Source organism: Salvelinus fontinalis, chromosome 14 (genome assembly GCF_029448725.1).
Source record: "Salvelinus fontinalis isolate EN_2023a chromosome 14, ASM2944872v1, whole genome shotgun sequence".
Classification (NCBI taxonomy): domain Eukaryota; kingdom Metazoa; phylum Chordata; class Actinopteri; order Salmoniformes; family Salmonidae; genus Salvelinus; species Salvelinus fontinalis.
The window spans coordinates 22,553,449-22,574,755 of NC_074678.1; the positions used below are offsets into that span (position 1 = coordinate 22,553,449).

A 21,307-nucleotide genomic window follows, 5' to 3' on the forward strand; every position below is an offset into this window, starting at 1 on the left:
ATGCTGAAAGACCCAGCCACGTTTCATCTTCAATCCCCTTGCTGATGGAAGGAGGTTTTCACTCAAAATCTCACGATACATGGCCCCATTCATTCTGTCCTTTACACGGATCAGTCGTCCTGGTCCCTTTGCAGAAAAACAGCCCCAAAGCATGATGTTTCCACCCCCATGCTTCACAGTAGGTATGGTGTTCTGTGGATGCAACTCAGCATTCTTTGTCCTCCAAACACGACGAGTTGAGTTTTTACCAAAAAGTTCTATTTTGGTTTCATCTGACCATATGACATTCTCCCAATCTTCTTCTGGATCATCCAAATGCTCTCTAGCAAACTTCAGACGGGCCTGGACATGTACTGGCTTAAGCAGGGGGACACGTCTGGCACTGCAGGATTTGAGTCCCTGGCGGCGTAGTGTGTTACTGATGGTAGGCTTTGTTACTTTGGTCCCAGCTCTCTGCAGGTCATTCACTAGGTCCCCCCGTGTGGTTCTGGGATTTTTGCTCACCGTTCTTGTGATCATTTTGACCCCACGGGGTGAGATCTTGCGTGGAGCCCCAGATCGAGGGAGATTATCAGTGGTCTTGTATGTCTTCCATTTCCTAGTAATTGCTCCCACAGTTGATTTCTTCAAACCAAGCTGCTTACCTATTGCAGATTCAGTCTTCCCAGCCTGGTGCAGGTCTACAATTTTGTTTCTGGTGTCCTTGACAGCTCTTTGGTCTTGGCCATAGTGGAGTTTGGAGTGTGACTGTTTGACTGTTTTTGTCTGTCATAGTTGAAGTGTACCTATGATGAAAATTACAGGCCTCTCTCATCTTTTTAAGTGGGAGAACTTGCACAATTGGTGGCTGACTAAATACTTTTTTGCCCCACTGTATTTCATGATAACAAGCACTTAAATTGCATTAGTATCATGGTGTTTCCATAAAGAGTCCTAGTGCCAATACTGAGGTAATCCTTCTCAGATTATCACTCACCTGTTGACAGCCTGGAAAGAAGGGCTGTGCTCCCTCTCCCTTTCTTTCTAATGTCCGTGTTCTCTGGTTTTGGCTCTTTCCTTGTGGCGCTCTCACTCGCTATCCTGCCGTGCATAGTATTCCCAGGCCTCCTCCCCCAGACCCGGGGGAGGAGGAGGAGGAAACACACCTGAGGGGCAAAAGGCGAGCCAGTCAGCTGATTCAATTATTCACCTGCACATGAGTGTTCAGCCTCCAATAAAAATGTGAAAAAAAATGACAATGACTTATCTAGCATACCACCCTGCATACCACTACTGGCTTGCTTCTGAAGCTAAGCAGGGTTGGTCCTGGTCAGGCCCTGGATGGGAGACCAGATGCTGCTGGAAGTGGTGCTGGAGGGCCAGTAGGAGGCACTCTTTCCTCTGGTCTAAAAAAAAATATCCCAATGCCCCAGGGCATTGGGGACACTGCCCTGTGTAGGGTGCCGTCTTTCGGATGGGACGTTAAACGGGTGTCCTGACTCTCTGAGGTCATTAAAGATCCCATGGCACTTATCGTAAGAGTAGGGGTGTTAACCCCGGTGTCCTGGCTAAATTCCCAATCTGGCCCTCAAACCATCATGGTCACCTAATAATCCCAGTTTACAATTGGCTCATTCATCCCCCTCCTCTCCCCTGTAACTATTCCCCAGGTCGTTGCTGCAAATGAGAACGTGTTCTCAGTCAACTTACCTGGTAAAATAACGGTAAAATAAAAATAAAAAATAAAAATAAAAAAAATCTAGAAGTCATTATGCAGTGAGGACAGCTTTATGAGCCATTTTAACTTTCTGCGAGGAAACTTAACAATGAAAGCTCAATAAATGAACAATGTAACTTCAGAGTGTAGTGCTTCATCAAAACAAATTTTAATCAAAATCTTTCAAACAGCATATTTAGGACACACAGCAGAGGCACAAACACCCCAATCTAACTCAAACAGCATATTTAGAACAGGTAGCTGGGCCCACTGTAGCAGGGAAAGGGAACAAATCAATGTTGTGTTCAAATTATTTAGCAGACTTCTGAGTATTTTTTCAACATGACAAAACATCTCAGACCCTTCCCTTACACCTAACACACAGCTCAAGATGTTTTGGCCAATTTTCTTATGAAATAAATATCCTCATTTCCCAAGTCCCATGAAAGTTGGGAAAAATGTCAGAGAAAGCAGGAAAGCAGGAAATAGTGTGAATGACTGAGTGCGGGTTATTCCACTGAAGTAACCTCCTAATGTCTCATTATAACACATAGCTCCAGAGGCATCACTGGTAACACATTGACCTTTACATCTTTGCCATTAGTGTTGTTGAGGTTGTGAAAATGTCTGTATTACAAATAGGCATCTTTGCTCATGCTATATTCTGCACAGAACTGTTGAGTTAAAGGTCAATATCATTTGTTGAAATATCATTTGTTGAAATATCATTTGTAATAGTTCCTTCTCTTTCTCAGCTCTATTTTATTTAAAAAAAAAGGATTTCACCTTTATTTAACCAGGTAAGTCAGTTGAGAACAAGTTCTCATTTACAACTACGACCTGGCCAAGATAAAGCAAAGCAGTGCGACACAAACAACAACACAGAGTTACACATGGAATAAACAAACGTACAGTCAATAACACAACAGAAAAAAAGTCTATATACAATGTGTGCAAATGGCATGAGGAGGTAAGGCAATAAATAGGCCATAGTAGCGAAGTAATTACAATTTAGCAAAGAAACACTGGAGTGATCGATTTGCAGGTGATGATGTGCAGGTAGAAATACTGGTGTGCAAAAGAGCAAGAAGTTAATAAAAACAATATGGGGATGAGGTAGGTAGATTGGATGGGCTATTTACAGATGGGCAGGGTACAGCTGCAGTGATCGGTTAGCTGCTCAGATAGCTGATGTTTAAAGTTAGTGAGGGAGATATAAGTCTCCAACTTCAGTGATTTTTGCAACTCGTTTCAGTCATTGGCAGCAGAGAACTGGAAGGAAAGGCGGCCAAAGAGGTGTTGGCTTTGGGGATGACCAGTGAGATATACCTGTTGGAGCACATGCTATGGGTGGGTGTTTTTATCGTGACCAGTGAGCTGGGATAAGGCGGAGCTTTACCTAGCAAAGACTTGGCGACAAATATGAAGCAAGGGCCAGCCAACGAGAGCATACAGGTCGCAGTGGTGGGTGGTATAAGAGGCTTTGGTGACAAAACGGATGGCACTGTGATCGACTGCATCCAGTTTGCTGAGTAGAGTGTTGGAGGTAGAGTGTTGGAGTGTTGGAGTCAGTTTTACAAGGGTATGTTTGGCGGCGTGAGTGAAGGAGTCTTTGCTGTGAAATAGGAAGCCGATTCTAGATTTCATTTTGGATTGGAGATGCTTAATATGAGTCTGAAAGGAGAGTTTAGAGTCTAGCCAGACACCTAGGTATTTGTAGTTGTCCATATATTCTAAGTCAGAACCGTTCAGAGTAGTGATGCTGGTCGGGCGGGCGGGTGTGGGCAGCAATCGGTTGAAAAGCATGCATTTAGTTTTACTAGCGTTTAAGAGCAGTTTGAGGCCACGGAAGGAGTGTTGTATGGCATTGAAGCTCGTTTGGAGGTTTGTTAACACAGTGTCCAAAGAAGAGGCAGATGTATACAGAATGGTGTCGTCTGCGTAGAGGTGGATCAGGGAATCACCCGCAGCAAGAGCGACATCGTTGATATTTACAGAGAAAAGAGTTGGCCTGAGAATTGAAACCTGTGGTACCCCCATAGAGACTACCAGAGGTCCCGGACAACAGGCCCTCCGATTTGACACACTGAACTCTATCTGAGAAGTAGTTGGTGAACCAGGCGAGGCAGTCATTTGAGAAACCAAGGCTGTTGAGTCTGCCGATAAGAATGCGGTGATTGACAGAGTCAAAAGCCTTGGCCAGGTCGATGAAGACGGCTGCACAGTACTGTCTTTTACCGATGGTGGTTATGATATCGTTTAATACCTTGAGCATTGCTGAGGTGCACCCGTGACCAGCTCGGAAACCGGATTGCACAGCGGAGAAGGTACGGTGGGATTCGAAATGGTCAGTGATCTGTTTATTAACTTGGCTTTCGAAGACTTAAGAAAGGCAGGGCAGGATGGATATAGGTCTGTAACAGTTTGGGTCTAGAGTGTAACCCCCTTTGAAGAGGGGGATGACCACGGCAGCTTTCCAATCTTTAGGGATCTGGGACGATACGAAAGAGAGATTGAACAGACTGGTAGAGGTTGCAACAAGGGCGGCGGATCATTTTAGAAAGAGAGTGTCCAGAATGTCTAGCCCAGCTGATTTGTACAGGTCCAGGTTTTGTAGCTCTTTCAGAACATCTGCTATCTGGATTTGGGTGAAGGAGAAGCTGGGGAGGCTTGTGCAAGTAGCTGCGTGGGGTGCGGAGCTGTTGGCCCGGGGTAGCCAGGAGGAAAACATGGCCAACCGTAGAGAAATGCTTATTGGAATTCTCGATTATCGTGGATTTATCTGTGGTGTCAGTGTTTCCTAGCCGCAGTGCAGTGGGCAGCTGGGAGGAGGTGCTCTTATTCTCCATGGACTTTACGGTGTCCCAAAACTTTTTGGAATTAGAGCTACAGGATGCAAATTTCTGTTTGAAAAAGCTAGCCTTTGTTTTCCTGACTGACTGCGTGTATTGGTTCCTGACTTCCCTGAAAAGTTGCATCTCGCGGGGACTATTCGATGCTAGTGCAGTCCGCCACAGGATTGTTTTGTGCTGGTTGAGGGCAGTCAGGTCTAGAGTGAACCAAGGGCTATATCTGTTCTTAGTTAAAAAAAAAAAATTAAAGGGGCATGCTTATTTAAGATGGTGAGGAATTTACTTTTAAAGAACGACCAGGCATCCTCTACCGACGGGATGAGGTCAATATCCTTCCAGGATACCCGGGCCAGGTCGTTTAGAAAGGCCTGCTCGCAGAAGTGTATTATGGAGCATTTGACAGTGATGAGGGGTGGCCGTTTGATCGCGGATCCATAGCGGATGCAGGCAATGAGGCAGTGATCGCTGAGATCCTGATTGAAAACAGCAGAGGTGTATTTGGAGGACAAGTTGGTCAGGATAATACTTATGAGGGTGCCCATGTTTACGGATTTAGTGTTGTACCTGGTGGTTTCCTTGATAATTTGTGTGAGATTGAGGGCATCTATCTTAGATTGTAAGACTGCTGGGGTGTTAAGCATATCCCAGTTAGGTCACCTAACAGAACAAACTCTGAAGATAGATGGGGGGCAATCAATTCACATATGGTGTCTGAGGGGTGAGGGGGGTCTATAACAGGCGGCAACAGGGAGAGACTTATTTCTGGAGAGATTCATTTTTTTAATTAGAAGCTCGAACTGTTTGGGCATAGACCTGGAAAGTATGACAGAACTTTGCAGGCTATCTCTGCAGTAGATTAAAACTCCTCCCCCTTTGGCAGTTCTATCTTGATGGAAAATGTTGTAGTTTGGTATGGAAATCTCAGAATTTTTGGTGGCCTTCCTAAACCAGAATTCACACTGCTAGATGTGAATGTGAAATCCTCTATAATTTCCACTCTCTGTACTCTAGGAGAGGCTACCTGAAGGGAAGGTGGGGTACAGTGGAGCTAAGCGACCATCATAGCCTTCAGAGCATCCACTAGTAGGGAGAAGGTCACATATCATAATCACACACACATCTACACACAAACAACCACACAAACCAGAGCACACAACACCCAGTCCACTCTAGGAGGAACACATTTATATTCTCATGTGCCTCTGATTAGACTTTTCATCCTCATCTTTTGATAATTCAGTACTGTATCTATTTTAAACCTGGACGGACATAACAGCAGAATAATTGCTACAGTATACAGTTGAACGTTCCTTCGGAAATTAAAAACAGGATTGTGGTGCTCCTTGATGGCTGGAGTTGGTCTAGGATGTTGTTGTCCAATGGTCTAATAGGCCACGTAGACCTTATGTTCAGTTCACCCCTCAATCCTCTGGTTGACACCACACGTGGCCGAATAGTGGCTCGCTCACACATTCTACAACACATATGGAAAACTTGAGGCAAACATTCACCTCATAGATAAATTAAGAACAAATAGAGTCTAACAATTGGACTGAGAGTAGCCAGTCAGCCTTTGGCAGTCAGAACACACAACGCAGGAAGTCATTCCTTTTAATGTGCGATACAAGAAAGGCGAATAAACTTAAGGTGTAAAAAAAAGAAAAGAAGGTAAGGGTCTGGTAACTTAAATGATCAAAGAGCTTTTCCAAATTCAGAGTTCCATTTCCCTCCTGTTTGATGTGACTGGCTCGTTGTCAAGGCGCAGCACATGCCTGCCAACCAGGGATGAGGAGGCGGGAGTGTATTACTGCTATTGGCAGGGTCCTCTGCCCATCCGCACCGCCACGGCCTGGCGCCATTCCCGCTTAGTTCAAACTAAAAACTTCAGTACAGGCTGAAGGTGAAGTGGGTGTTCGAGGCCTGTCCAAGAGGACTGCTTCCCACCAGGTGTGTGTCCAAACACACGTATCTATAAATACTCTGGCAGAGATGGTGCCCAACCTCCCGTCTGTTCCCTCTTTCAGGCCTGGCCAGCTTCTCTCTGTGGAACGACTTGTAAATGAGGACCAGTGGTAGAAGGCTGATGGATGGGTCTATTTGTGAATGGATATATGCAGGATGAGTTGGCTATGGCCCTTACAGCTGGGGATCATTACTGTGGACAGTTTTTAATGGTTAATCAGTGCGTAGGACTGCCACGCACCACTCTACCTCTGGCCCCAGCATATAATCACCATAAAATGTTAATTAATTAAAACTCAATCTACAGTATGCAGGAACTGTAGTGCCTTTAGAGGCAGACTGTCATAGAGGAGTACAAAACAGAGTGCAGTACAGAAACACGGAGTGAGGAGGTACATTCCTCTGTGGCTGATGAGTCCGAAGGAGGAGGAATGGGTCAGAGAGGACCAATTGGGGTTCCATGGCCATTGGCCCTCAGAGAAGAGAGAGAAGTAGGGCTCAGTATGTGGGATCAACATCGTCAGCATTACAGTCTCGGGAGACCATAGATTCATTGTGCCTTGAGGGGTTAGGTCTTAGCGCAGCATCTGCTGTGGCTGTGAAGTCCATTCTGTGCGAGGCAGACTCGGCCACAGTTGTCACATTTGTAGGCCGGCCCGGATGTTGTAGATGTCGTGGTGGTGACCTGATGTTCTTTTGCCTTTGCTTCTCGGTGTTGAGCCAGGGTTGTTTTGCTTGTCAGCAGCCCGTTGCGAAGTGCCTGCTGCCAGTGGAAACGGTCCTGGGCGGCATCTTCCCAGATATCAATGTTGATGACAAAGGACTTGAGGTCTTGCTTGCAGACATCTATATAGCGCAGCTGTGAGCAGCCCGTTGGTCTCCCTCCAGAAGACAATTCTGCATAGGGAATGTCCTTCGGAATTTGTCCGATGTCCATCCGATCGTCGTCTGCAAAAAGAATGTCCCTTTTGTTTTAGCTTTGTTTGTTGTTTTAGCTTTTAAGCGAGCAAGATTTAATAGTTTCCTGTCCATTCTTGTATGTAGGTAAACTCCCTCAGTACATGTTCCAAAGGCGTGCCAGAGGATGAGGGAAAAGAATATCCTGAAACAAGATGGGTGCCAGCACACATCCATGCTTAACTCCTCCACAGATTTTTAAGGGGTCTGAAGTGGACCCATCAAACTGGATGGTGCCTTGCATATTGGTGTGGAAGTACTGACGAATGCTGAGGAGTTTTGAGGGAATCCCATCCCCTGAGAGGAGTGAAGTGTGGTCTGATCCTCTCCCTGGGCCTCAAAGTCACTGGCTGAAGGAGCAAAGCTCAGGACCATGCCAGAACTACCTGCTGTTCCTAATATTCCACACAATATTAAAGTCAGGAGTGAGTATACTGTATATATGTGTGTGTGTGTGTGTGTGTGTGTGTGCGTGTGCGTGTGCGTGTGCGTGTGCGTGTGCGTGTGTGTGTGTGTGTGTGTGTGTGTATCAGTACGAAATAGAGACATTTGAAGTAATGGTAAAAGAGGAAATTATTCATAAGTGCGAGTAGAGATGGCTGGCAGAGTTCAGACAAACGGAAAGCCCTTGAAGGATGAGACGATTTGGCAGAGGACAGAGATGTGAGAGGAACCATGCTTTAGACTGGAAACTGGTGAGTGGTGATTGAATTCAGACACAGATAGATACAGCAAATTAGGGGAAAGGGGAACATTTTTATTTAGAAGAAGAGAAAGACTGAAAAACAGACAGCCAGGAAGCAGGAGAGACAGACTAAGAAAAAATAGAAGAAAGAAGAAAGAGAAATCACTAAATCCACAGTGGGTAGATAGATCCACCATCCAAAATAAATAAAGCAACAGAATAAAAGGCAACGATGCAATTAGCCCATGTAGGAACCTCCAGAGAGCCTGAGCCTACAGCAGAACGCGGCCCTGTGGTGATCTAAGTGGTTTAAATCCAAGCTGAGCTGTGGTGGGAATATGCAGAGAGGTTGTGACTTCGGCAATGTTTTGTTAAGGAGGGAGTGGGAACAAGGGAGGGACGGAGGGATGCGTTGGATAGTAACTGATAAACAGGAGACTCCAGTCACAAACAGGAGACTACTCTCCTGGTTTAACTGCCTTATTTGGCCACTCATCCAACTACAAGGTCAGGGATGGAGCACAATGAACGGTGCCTGGCGTCAGCAAATTAAAAAAAAGGAGCCAAATAAAGTATTAAAATGTTCCCTCTGTCTGTGGGACAGGCTGGACACATCACATGGCTCCAGACAATACTTACCTCAACGTTTATCCCTGTCAGTCAATCAATGCTACTGATTTAGGATCATAATTTGACCTACACTGAGTGTACAAAACATTAAAGAACAACATGACATAGACTGACCAGAGTCAAGGTGAAACTATGATCCCCTTAAGGATTTTAACTTTTTTTTAAGTTCCTTTGAACGGCGTATGCTGGTAGGTGCCAAGCTTGTCGGTCTGAATGTGTCAAGAACTGCAACGCTGGTGGGTTTTTCACGCTCAACAGTGTCATAACTCTTCTTTGACGATCTGATGGATCAGGTTACACTAGGTCCACTCTACAGCGTGCTCTCTCTTGTAGAGGGGGAGAGCGGGAAGTCGGCTGTTTAATGGTCGGTCATAAAATACGCTGCCTCTATGCTCTGTAGTGTTCGAGTTGGAATGTAAACTGTGGACCACAGAGAGACCCTTGGACATCAAAAGTTTGAATAAGTAAACAATATTTTTGAGAATGTGGGAGTGGTCCGTGGACACTTAAGGGACAGTCATGTCGAGTTTGTTTCATTTGGTGATTTCATAAAGGAGAGGAAACAGACATTAATGTGTCTTTGGTTGTGTCCACTTCTCAATTATGGGGTTTACATCTATCTAAATGTTGTGAAACGTATATGAGTACATATGAAACTATTTGTGAAAAGATGAAATGTGATGTTAGCCTTCTAAATGAGAGTATGGGTTTCCATATGAAGCTTTAACCAAATCAGTAGCCACGCCCATGTGAGACATTACGTCGGCATCATGGACCGCCCTTTTTTCAGAAGTGTATAAAACCCATTCCTGAAGAAATTTACATTAGACCAGAAATATGGAGCTGTCGCTACATGATGGAATTGTTAAGAAATTTACAAACTGAATTCAAACAACGCCGGGACGGAGGCCCCACGTTGAAATGGCTACCACTCCATAGGCCCAGGAGATCAGACAGTGTGTAGTGTTGGCTACACGGCTGGAAATGGTTCAACTCTGAGACTATCGATCACTACAGAATAAGAGCAAATCCTAGATGTAGAATTACCAGTCTGCAGCGGGAAATTACGTAAATCTAGTACGAGAATACCGACAACCGCGTACACATCTATGCAACAACCATCTGTATGTCTGATGTATCCATTACAACAGACACTATCCAGAGCTGCCTGGAAAGCTACAACCACAAAAGACATTGTGACTTCTGGGGAAGTTAACCAGAGACTCTCTGATGAACTGACTCTCCAGCAGACGGATCGGCGATTCCAACAGAGAAGACAACAACGACATACGGGCATACATTTGGCAATTATTTTCGAATAAGCGGCCGTTCATGTGCAAACGATAGCATTTCAATTAATATAATTATCAACTGTGTGTAGGGAATCCATTTTGTCTTTCCCGCTCTTTATCCGTCCCACCCCTTTCCATTGTCTACCAAGCCGTCATACTGGTTTAGCCCACTAGGGACTTATCAATGTATTGTGTTAGTAACCAATAACTATATTGTTTGTTTATGTATTTCAGTGATTTGTTTAGTTAGTTAGTAAATAAATAATTGAACCAATTTGTATATCGCTGATTCATGATTTAGGCTAGGGTTTGTGCAGATATCCAAGGGTTTGTGACGTATCAAGAATATGACTGATGAGGTAATAATAATACATTAATACAAGACTGTACTCGATAAGATATGAAAATATATGAAGAGTTATATTCGGGAATTGAAACTATAAACAACATATTCCTGCGGTGCCCCGAATCCTGGTTAATTAAAGTTAAATGATTAGTTTAATTAAATGACACATAGAGAATTGATTTCATAAGATACAGTCTTCACATTTAATGATAGTCAACAACACGACAACAGTTTCCCATGTGTATCAAGAATGGTCCACCACCCAAAACACATCCAGTCAACTTGACAAAACTGTGGGAAGCATTGGGCCAGCAATCCATGTAGAATGCTTTTGATACCTTTTAGAGTCCATGCCCCGACAAATTGAGGCTGTTCTGAGGATAAAAAAGGGAGGGGGTGCAACTCAATATTAGGAAGATGTTATTAATGTGTTGTACACTCAGTGTATATTGTCACAGCAGAATAATCCTGCAGCAACAGGATTTGAACCTTTAGTCCATATATGGGTTGGCTGACAACGTCACGAAAATGATGTGTGTGCATCAATGTGGCCGGAAGGCGTTCATTGTTATGATCTGAACGGTCAGATAGCTAGCAACCATGAGAAAAAGCTGCCATGTTGGGAATCGTAGGTGGGTCATTTCAGCTCGTTGAATCTCGCTATTGATACCATGTCTTGTTCTGAGGTGTTTTGATTGATGTCATGTCTATGCTAACATGGCAAAAATTCTCTAGCTAGCTAACCAACAAATGTAACGATGTATGAGAGACAACAAGTGCTCATTGTGCAAATATATTTATTGTTTTAAATAAACATTTGGAGACTAAATATAGTTTACACGTTGTTCACAGTCTAAGCCAACCCCGCCAACCCGTCTATTATGTTGCTTGAGCTGTGATAAGGCTATTAGCTGGCCAAAAATAGGCTACATGAAAAGTTCAATACTGTTAATATAACCATGTGTTAGTGTGGGTTTTCAGTTAATTTATGTAAATCACAAAGCTCATCTGCATTTCCTGTGGTGCACAGAAATTCTCAGCAATAAAAGAGGGATCAATTTAAGATCCTACCTCTGTAGCTGTCTATCACTTAAACTGTACTGTCAATAATCTCTTTACATACATCAATCTCCTGATTTGTATCTTTCTACCCTATCTTTTTCACTATGTCTTGCCTTGTTGGGGAGTAGCAGTGGTCTCGCTCTTCTCTCTCTCTGTCCCTGTCTTTACTCCTTCTCCTGCTTCTACTCCTACTGCCCCTGTAGTGCATCATGTACAGACAGTCAGAACGCCAACATTCTGTAGACAGACAGACACACACACACACAGGACAGAATGGAACAGAGACTCACCTGTCTAAGGTAGGGATCAGAGAGGGAGGGGGTGCTCCAGGAGGGTAGCCTGCAGGAAAGAGGACATTGTTTGTCAGTCATCAAGTCTTGATTACTGTGCAATAAACAGATAATAGAAAATGTGTTTTCCGGATTGCGGATAGGTAATCATTGCTGTCGTGTCTCTGACTGATTAAATTATTTGACAGGCTATTTTATCAAATCGATTACCTAATGTTTGATTGATTACGTGATTTAATTTAACCATGCAACAATTAACTCGTTAATAACCTGGGGCACCACGGAAGAGTGTTTATAGAGCTGCTGTCTTCCGAATAAACTAACTCTTAAAAGATCTGAAGATCTTTTATATCAATAGCAGTCAATTATTAATCGTCACCTTATTCAGTCTCATCTGAACGTCGTAAAATTATTTGTTATCTTCATGAACCCTGGCTAACAAGCTGAATCAGCAATAAAAAATTGGCTTAATTATTTATTTACTAAATACCTAAATAATCACACAGAATTACATATACACAGGATGGATCATACATCGATTACTAATCATGTCATAAAAGAAAAAGTACCTCGCAGACGAAACAGATATGACGGCTAGTTACACAAAGAAAGGGGGTTGGGTTTGAATGAAAGAGCGGGAAGAATGAGGGACAAAGGAGATTGGATCTCTATCTGACCTTGAAAAGATATGCTAACGTAAATACAGAATCTTATGCATTCTAATAACCGCCCATTCGGAAAAGGAAAATGCAAGATATATATTTACACTGAGCTGCGCTTCGATAGATGGGTCGAAGATGGAAGACTGGTTTGCCCAGTAGAGATCACCCTTGTCCTTTGTAGAATCTGTCTGATCGTAGTGTTGTAGGGTGGATACGTTGTACCCTGTCTTTCTTATTAGGAGATTGTCTGTACTTTCCTAGGCCATGTATGTTTACAGCTGCGGCTGATAACTCGACTTCTAGGATGTATCACTTCTTTAGTGAATAAGAGTTCAAAGTTCAGACCATTTTGCCATAATCAGCTAGCGCAGAATACTGTCTGGTCTAGTCGAAATTCATCCTTCCAGCGTGGTGATCATCACCTCCACATTGAAATTAGCCCTTTTAAACATATGGACACCAGTCATCACATCATTGGGAACTAAATGTTCATTTCGTTAGGTTGTAGTTGAAATTGGGGGAGAGAAGGACGTGTTTCATAGTTCTCAACCAATGTCTGTTCACTTGGGCGTGGCCACTGAGTGAGCATAGTTTACTTATGAAAACAATTCTCTCATTTAGAAGCTAAAATTACATTTAATCTTTTCACAAATAGTTTCATATTTAAACATTTAAATTGCACAACAATTCCATGTGAATCTGATAACTAGAATGTGTATACTTTCCAAGATACAATTTATGTCATCCTATCATCAGATGTAATGTCCCAGACACCAACTGATCTGACATCATATTCTTTAAAGTACCAATGGACACTTTCAACTGGTTGGATTACAGAAATATTGTACCATTCCCCAACTTTTTGATATTACCATACTCGCTCTATGTTAACAAAGGGCTTTCCAAGAGTTCAATCTGTAGAGTGGAGAGAAAAGGGGGAAAGGTATTTATGGGGGTCATAACCCTCATACAACAGGGCAACGTCATGACATTGCCGACCGCATTGGACCAGAATCATCACAATATTGTTAAATATTGCATCAACGTCATTTCTCATAGGCATTACACATTTCCAATTCCCCTCTTCTCACGATAGTAACTTAAAAGTATTATTGATCACCAACTGTGTGTGTGAGTTTTCACAAAACATTCAGTATGTTAGGATCAAGCCATCAAGGCATCAAGACAACAACCATGCCAACATCTACCATGCACAACATCCAGTGTAGACTAGAGCCAACATCTGTTTCCATCACAGAAGAAATGCTTACCAGGTGGAGGAACATTGATGGGGATCCCTGGAAGGCACGTAGACACGCACAGACACAGTCATAATAATATCAGTTAAAACAACATTATCCCTCCACTCTTCAGCAGAACACACACAGTCAGTCACTATGGCAGCAGGTTCATAGAGTAGGCCTAATGTACAATTGGAAACACTTACTCCCACCTCAGAAAATCCAATCTTTTGAAAGAGCCACACACACAACAACACGAAAGTACAGGCAGTTTGTGACCTCAGATGGCTTTTTTTAATCCGAGGTCATTGGACATATCACTGCTTGAGGCCAACAACTGCACTACTCATGAGCCAATAATGGGACTACATTGATTTGTGAATGTGCTTCTTTCCCTTTCAAGGCAATTCGATACGTATCTAGATACATGGGCTCCGATACAGGAACAATAAAATAACAATAACGAGGCTATATATAAGGGATACCGGTACCGAGTCAATGTGTGGGGGTACAGGTTAGTCGAGGTAATTTGTACATGTGAGTAGGGATGAAGTGACTATGCACAGATAATAAACAGCGAGTAGCAGCAGTGTTAAAAACAAATGGAGGGGGTGGGTGTCAATGTAAATAGTCCAGTGGCCATTTGATTTGATTAATTGTTCAGCAGTCTTATGGCTTCGGGGTAGAAGCTTTAAAGGAGCCTTTTGTTCATAGACTTGGCGCTCCGGTACCGCTTGCCATGCGGTAGCAGACTGGAGTCTCTGACATTTTGTGGGGCTTTCCTCTGACATCGCCTATTATATAGGTCCTGGATGGCAGTAAGCTCGGCCCCAGTGATGTACTGAGCCATACGCACTACCCTCTGTAGTGCTTTACGGTCAGATGCCGAGCAGTTGCCATTCCAGGCGTTGATGCAACCTGTCAGTATGCTCTCGATGGTGCAGCTGTAGAAGCATTTGAGGGTCTGGGGACCCATGCCAAATCTTTTCAGTCTCCTGAGGGGGAAAAGGTGTTGCGTGCTCTCTTCACGACTGTCTTGGTGTATTTGGACCATGATAGTTGTTTGTTGATGTGGACACCAAGGAACTTGAAACTCTCGACCCACTCCACTACAGCCCTGTCGATGTTAATGGGGGCCTGTTCGGCCCACCTTTTCCTGTAGTCCACGATCAACTCCTTTATCCTTTATATATGTTTTAGTTTGAAACGATTCAGTGCGATTCGGTTTGATTAGAGATTCAATCGATGCGATTCGGTTCGATGTGATACGATGCTCTAATAATTGTTGCATAAACACAATCATTTTCCATTTTAAATTAAAATCTACTGATGGAGCTCATGAGCTGGGCCTCTCTGAGCTGGATCTGTCTGAGTGTGTATTTGTGTGTGTGTGTGTAAATTATGTATGTCTATGGTGTAATAATCTATGCCATTTACCAGATGCTTTTATCTAAAGCGATTCACAGTCATGCGTGCATACATTTTATGTATGGGTGGCCCTGGGACTCAAACCCACAATCCTGGCGGTGCAAGCGCCATTCTCTACCAACCATACGGGGGGGGATGTAGCACAAGGATTTCACACCACATCTCTAAATCGAATGGTTTTGACCGTTTTTACATAGTGATCTTCTCTTCACCTCTTGCTTTGACCATGCGGTGCGCCTCCCAAAAATGATTGCTGTCCTCGTTATGAAATGATCAACTTTACCCTGTTTATCTAAAAATTGCCATATGCACTGATTGTTTAAAGCAAAACTACCAAAACATTTGCTGATGCTGAACCTGAACAAAAAAAAATTGTAACAATTGTAAACCCATTCAAAAAGTAGAGCCAGATGAGAGTTGTGTCTCCGATAGCTTACTTTTATTCCTGTAAAAAAATGTCAACAGCTCATAGATAACGATACCTAGCAAATTACATAGGTTGTCACTCAACTAATAAAGCCTAATATCAATCAAGTCATTTTAGCATGTGAACGTGGAAGGTGTCATGCAGATGTGCAAGATCAGAAAACAGGCCGCATACATTAGTCAGCGTGCGAAGCTGGGCACAGTGCAAGTTTGACTAGGCTACTGCCTTGGTTGTTCAGCAGGCAAAATAACTGTCAAGATCAATGACTGTCAAGACAGTTACCAGCAGTTTGACCCTGAAGTAGAGAAGGCATCAGTTGTCACAAAAGATGAGAGTTATTTTTGGAAGGTAAAAATTATGTAACATGAACAAAATAAAATAGTGAACTGGCAATTCATAATGTTTGAATCCATTTTCTGACCGACTCGTGCTACATTTGGATCGTGTCCAGGGACCGATGCACTTGTATCTCAAACACTTGAATCGGGGATCGATGTGTATCGGTGAATAATTACATTACATGTGCTCAAAAAGCATGCAAGCTGACACTCAATCTGCCACAACATGTTAATTTCTTAGGCTTTATCGTCTTTAGGAGAATTCTGTTTAAGACAGAGAAACTTGAAACATGCATAACCTATTTTGGAGAGGTGTCAGAATGTCACAACAACAGAATCAAACGTTCCTCTAACATTAATAAAACCATCCCCAGTCAAATGCCTGAGTGCACTTCTCATGGCCCCACTATTTTATACTAGAAGCTTTCATGTCTGGGCGCGACACACAAACTGCCCTTTGAAAAAACACACACACACACACACACACACACACACACACACACACACACACACACACACACACACACACACACACACACACACACACACACACACACACACACACACACACACACACACACACACACACACACACACACACACACACACACACACACACACACACACTCCTTTGAAGAGACATCATGCATTTCTGTTTTTCCACAAAGACCCCTGATGTGAATGAGTTTCAGAGCAGTTGTCATCAACAGAAAAAAAACAAAAAGGGTTAAAAATAAGAAAAATAAGAGTTAGTGAAGTAATAAAAGAGCATGCAGCAGCTTTTAGAGTGAAATATAGAAGTGTCTTCCTTCCCTCTCACAGCCCAGTTTTACTGTGGGAACAGGGGCTGAACTGCTCTATGGAAGACCAAGCAAAGCCTTTGATACATTAGGCACCACCTGGTAACCCAAGGGAGGCACACATCTAGTCAGACAGCAGATTAACATCCCCACAGAGAAAATATAGTCCTTCCTTGATGCCACAGCAGAGAACAGAGGGCACAGAAAACAAAGCTCTGAACATGGTGTAGTCTGCCTCCTGCTGCTGGTCTAGCTTCAGGCACTGCCTGTGACAGAACCCTGAAGCCACACTGTGATGGGTTTCACTAGGTTTAACTAGGGGCATAGGATCTAGCCTGGAGGAAACTCAACCCCACAAAAACACACACACACGAAACACAGCACTGCAACAGAGCACTCAATTAGAAGCTTCACATGCATGCATCTATAATACATAGCCTATATAAACACAGCTGTGGTTACAGAATACAGCAAAATGCCCTAAAAACAAGTTGTTTAATTTGATTTTCTGTTTCATGCATATGCATTAGTAATGGTTGAATGGAGGATAAATTAATACTGTATGTAATCAATATGCAGTTAAACCTGATTAAACAAATTGTCTGGCTACTCTCCTCCCATTGCATTGTGCTTTACAAAATAAGCTCTAAATTTACACATTGGACTCCCAAAATCACACCCATGTCCTGATAGAGCACATTTTAAAATCAGTTAACTGAGCCAATTCAATTCCAAAAGCTGTTGCTCAATGTGATGGAGCATATTTACATGAGCCAATGCATTATGCTCGCACACACGCACACACAGTAAACACACACACACACTTCAAAAGAGTTCCCTCCACACATGCCATCCATGTTTGCGTGTGTGAGTAATTGTTTCTACCTGTCGTGGCCTCAAAGCGAGCGTTTGATGAGGGCTTGAGTTTCAACGCTTGGCAGCATATGAGAAAGCTAATGGCTGACGGCTAATTGCTGGTGATTGTGCTTGCGTGGCTCTCTCTCATGCTAACGTTTCACAGAGTCATTATGCTGGAGGCTTTTAGATTCAGCTGATATACTGTTGAGACCGCAGCCTGCTGTTGTCCCACTCTATGGGCTGCCTGCATTCGCTATGACTAGCTGAAGACACTACAGGCAGCACTACCTCTTCAATGTTTCTTCTACTATTATTGATCTTGCCAAGTGCCCCAAATACTATTATGCTCCGACCACCGCTGCTGTGGTAGTCATCTGTAGCTATCAGCTGAAGATACCACTATAACAGACCCACAAACCTGACACAAACCCGCTCTAGACACTGATGGATAACAATGTTGCTTTTACAGGGACAGTCAGTCAGTAGGGCTGTGACGGTAATTGAATAACCGTGTAACTGACGGTTATGGATGAAGACCGTGAAAACCGTTTAAATAAGCCAACATAACTTGTTGTATATACACTGATATACACTACAGTTCAAAAGTTTGGGGTCACTTACAAATGTACGTGTTTTCCATGAAAACATACATTAAATTAGTTGCAAAATGAATAGGAAACATAGTCAAGAAATTGACAAGGTTATAAATAATGATTTTTAATTGAAATAATAATGGTGTCCTTCAAACTTCGCTTTCATCAAAGAATCCTCCATTTGCAGCAATTACAGCCTTGCAGGCCTTTGGCATTCTAGTTGTCAATTTACTGAGGTAATCTGAAGAGATTTCACCCCATGCTTCCTGAAGCACCTCCCACAAATTGGATTGGCTTGATGGGCACTTTTTTCCAATCTTCCTCTGTCAAGTGTCTGTTCTTTTGCCCATCTTAATTTTTAATTTTTATTGGTCAGTATGAGATATGGCTTTTTATTTGCAACTCTGCCTAGAAGGCCAGCATCCCGGAGTCGCCTCTATTAGCAGTTTTGTTAGCAGTCGTGGCCAAAAGTTTTGAGAATGACACAAATATTAATTTTCACAAAGTTTGCTGCTTCAGTGTCTTTAGATATTTTTGTCAGATGTTACTATGGAATACTGAAGTATAATTACAAGCATTTCATAAGTGTCAAAGGCTTTTATTGACAATTACATGAAGTTGATGCAGAGTCAATATTTGCAGTGTTGACCATTCTTTTTCAAGACCTCTGCAATCCAAACTGGCATGCTGTCAATTAACTTCTGGGCCACATCCTGACTGATGGCAGCCCATTCTTGCATAATCAATGCTTGGAGTTTGTCAGAACTTCTGGGTTTTTGTTTGTCCACCCGCCTCTTGAGGATTGACCACAAGTTCTCAATGGGATTAAGGTCTGGGGAGTTTCCTGGCCATGGACCCAAAATATTGATGTTTTGTTCCCCGAGCCACTTAGTTATCACTTTTGCCTTATGGCAAGTTGCTCCATCAGGCTGGAAAAGGCATTGTTCGTCACATAACTGTTACTGGATGGTTGGGAGACGTTGCTCTCAGAGGATGTGTTGGTACCATTCTTTATTCATGGCTGTGTTCTTAGGCAAAATTGTGAGTGAGCCCACTCCCTTGGCTGAGAAGCAACCCCACACATGAATGGTCTCGGGAGGCTTTACTGTTGGCATGACACAGGACTGATGGTAGCGCTCACCTTGTCTTCTCCGGACAAGCATTTTTCCGGATGCTCCAAACAATCGGAAAGCTGATTCATCAGAGAAAATGACTTTACCCCAGTCCTCAGAAGTCCAATCCCTGTACTTTTTGCAGAATATCAGTCTGTCCCTGATGTTTTTCCTGGAGAGAAGTGGCTTCTTTGCTGCCCTTCTTGACACCAGGCCATCCTCCAAAAGTCTTCGCCTCACTGTGCGTGCAGATGCACTCACACCTGCCTGCTGCCATTCCTGAGCAAGCTCTGTACTGGTGGTGCCCCGATCCCGCAGTTGAATCAACTTTAGGAGACAGTCCTGACGCTTGGTGAAATTTCTTGGGTGCCCTGAAGCCTTCTTCACAACAATTGAACCGCTCTCCTTGAAGTTCTTGATGATCCGATAAATGGTTGATTTAGGTGCAATCGTACTGGCAGCGATATACTTGCCTGTGAAGCCCTTTTTGTGCAAAGCAATGATGGCGGCATGTGTTTCCTTGCAGGTAACCATGATAAACAGAGGAAGAACAATGATTCCAAGCACCACCCTCATTTTGAAGCTTCCAGTCTGTTATTCGAACTCAATCAGCATGACAGAGTGATCTCCAGCCTTGTCCTCATCAACACTCACACCTGTGTTAACAAGAGAATCACTGACATGATGTCAGCTGGTCCTTTTGTGGCAGGGCTGAAATGCAGTGGAAATGTTTTTGGGGGATTCAGTTAATTTGCATGGCAAAGAGGGACTTTGCAATTCATCTGATCACTCTTCATAACATTCTGGAGTATATTAAAATTGACATCATACAAACTGAAGCTGCAGACTTTGTGAAAATTAATATTTGTGTCATTCTCAAAACTTTTGGCCACGACTGTACACTGTTGACGTTGAGACTGGTGTTTTGCAGGTACTATTTAATGAAGCTGCCAGTTGAGGACTTGTGAGGCATCTGTTTCTCAAACTAGACACTCTAATGTACTTGTCCTCTTGCTCAGTTGGGCACCGGGGCCTCCCACTCCTCTTTCTATTCTGGTTAGAGCTAGTTTGTGCTGTTCTGTGAAGGAAGTAGTACACAGCATTGTACAAGATCTTCAATTTCTTGGCAATTTCTCACATGGAATAGCCTTCATTTTTCAGAACAAGAATAGACTGATGAGTTTCAGAAGAAGGTACTTTGTTTCTGGCCATTTTGAGCCTGTAATCGAACCCACAAATTCTGATGATCCAGATACTCAACTAGTCTAAAGAAGGCCAGTTTTATTGCTTCTTTAATCAGAACAACAGTTGTCAGCTGTGCTAACATAATTGCAAAAGGGTTTTCTAATGATCAATTAGCCATTTAAAATGATAAACTTGGATTAGCTAACACAACGTGCCATTGGAACACAGGAGTGATGGTTGCTGATAAATGGGCCTCTGTACACCTATGTAGATATTCCATTAAAAATCAGCCGTTTCCAGCTACAATAGTCATTTCCAACAATAATAATGTCTACACTGTATTTCTGATCAATTTGATGTTATTTTAAATGGACAGAAAATGTGCTTTTCTTTCAAAAACAAGGACATTTCTAAGTGACCCCAGACTTTTGAATGGTAGCTGGCTTTCTGTATAGCACTTTGTGACATCGGCTGATGTAAAAAGGGCTTTAAAAATACATTTGATTGATTGTGTATATATGGAGAACAGCCAAAAGACAAGGTAGGAATATCTTTATTTTGACTCCGCTGATGTTGTGTCAATAAAAAAATGTGACAGATCCTCCCAAACCTAGCATTTCTTAATTTGTTGATTCATATTTAAAAGTCATAACCTGAATAATAGTAATGAAATTCCATGATGATAACAAAGTGTAATGGATTGTTTCAAATAGGTTTTATTAGGAGGCATATGCATATCCTTGAACGATTATGTTGGTGTCTATACATCGGCCTGGCCAATTACCGTAACCTCAAATTCCAAGACCGCCACAGCCATATCAGTCAGTACAGGTGTCAAACTACGCACAATGTATGTGCCAAACTACACTGATCAGTACAACCAGTTCTACA

At 42.9% G+C, this 21,307-nt stretch overlaps 1 pseudogene; it reads right to left on the bottom strand.

Moving 5' to 3' along the window:
• Nucleotides 1–972: 972 nt before the first annotated feature.
• The window catches only part of LOC129811152 (pre-mRNA 3'-end-processing factor FIP1-like), a 35,461-nt pseudogene continuing 15,126 nt past the window's right edge, over nucleotides 973–21,307 (bottom strand).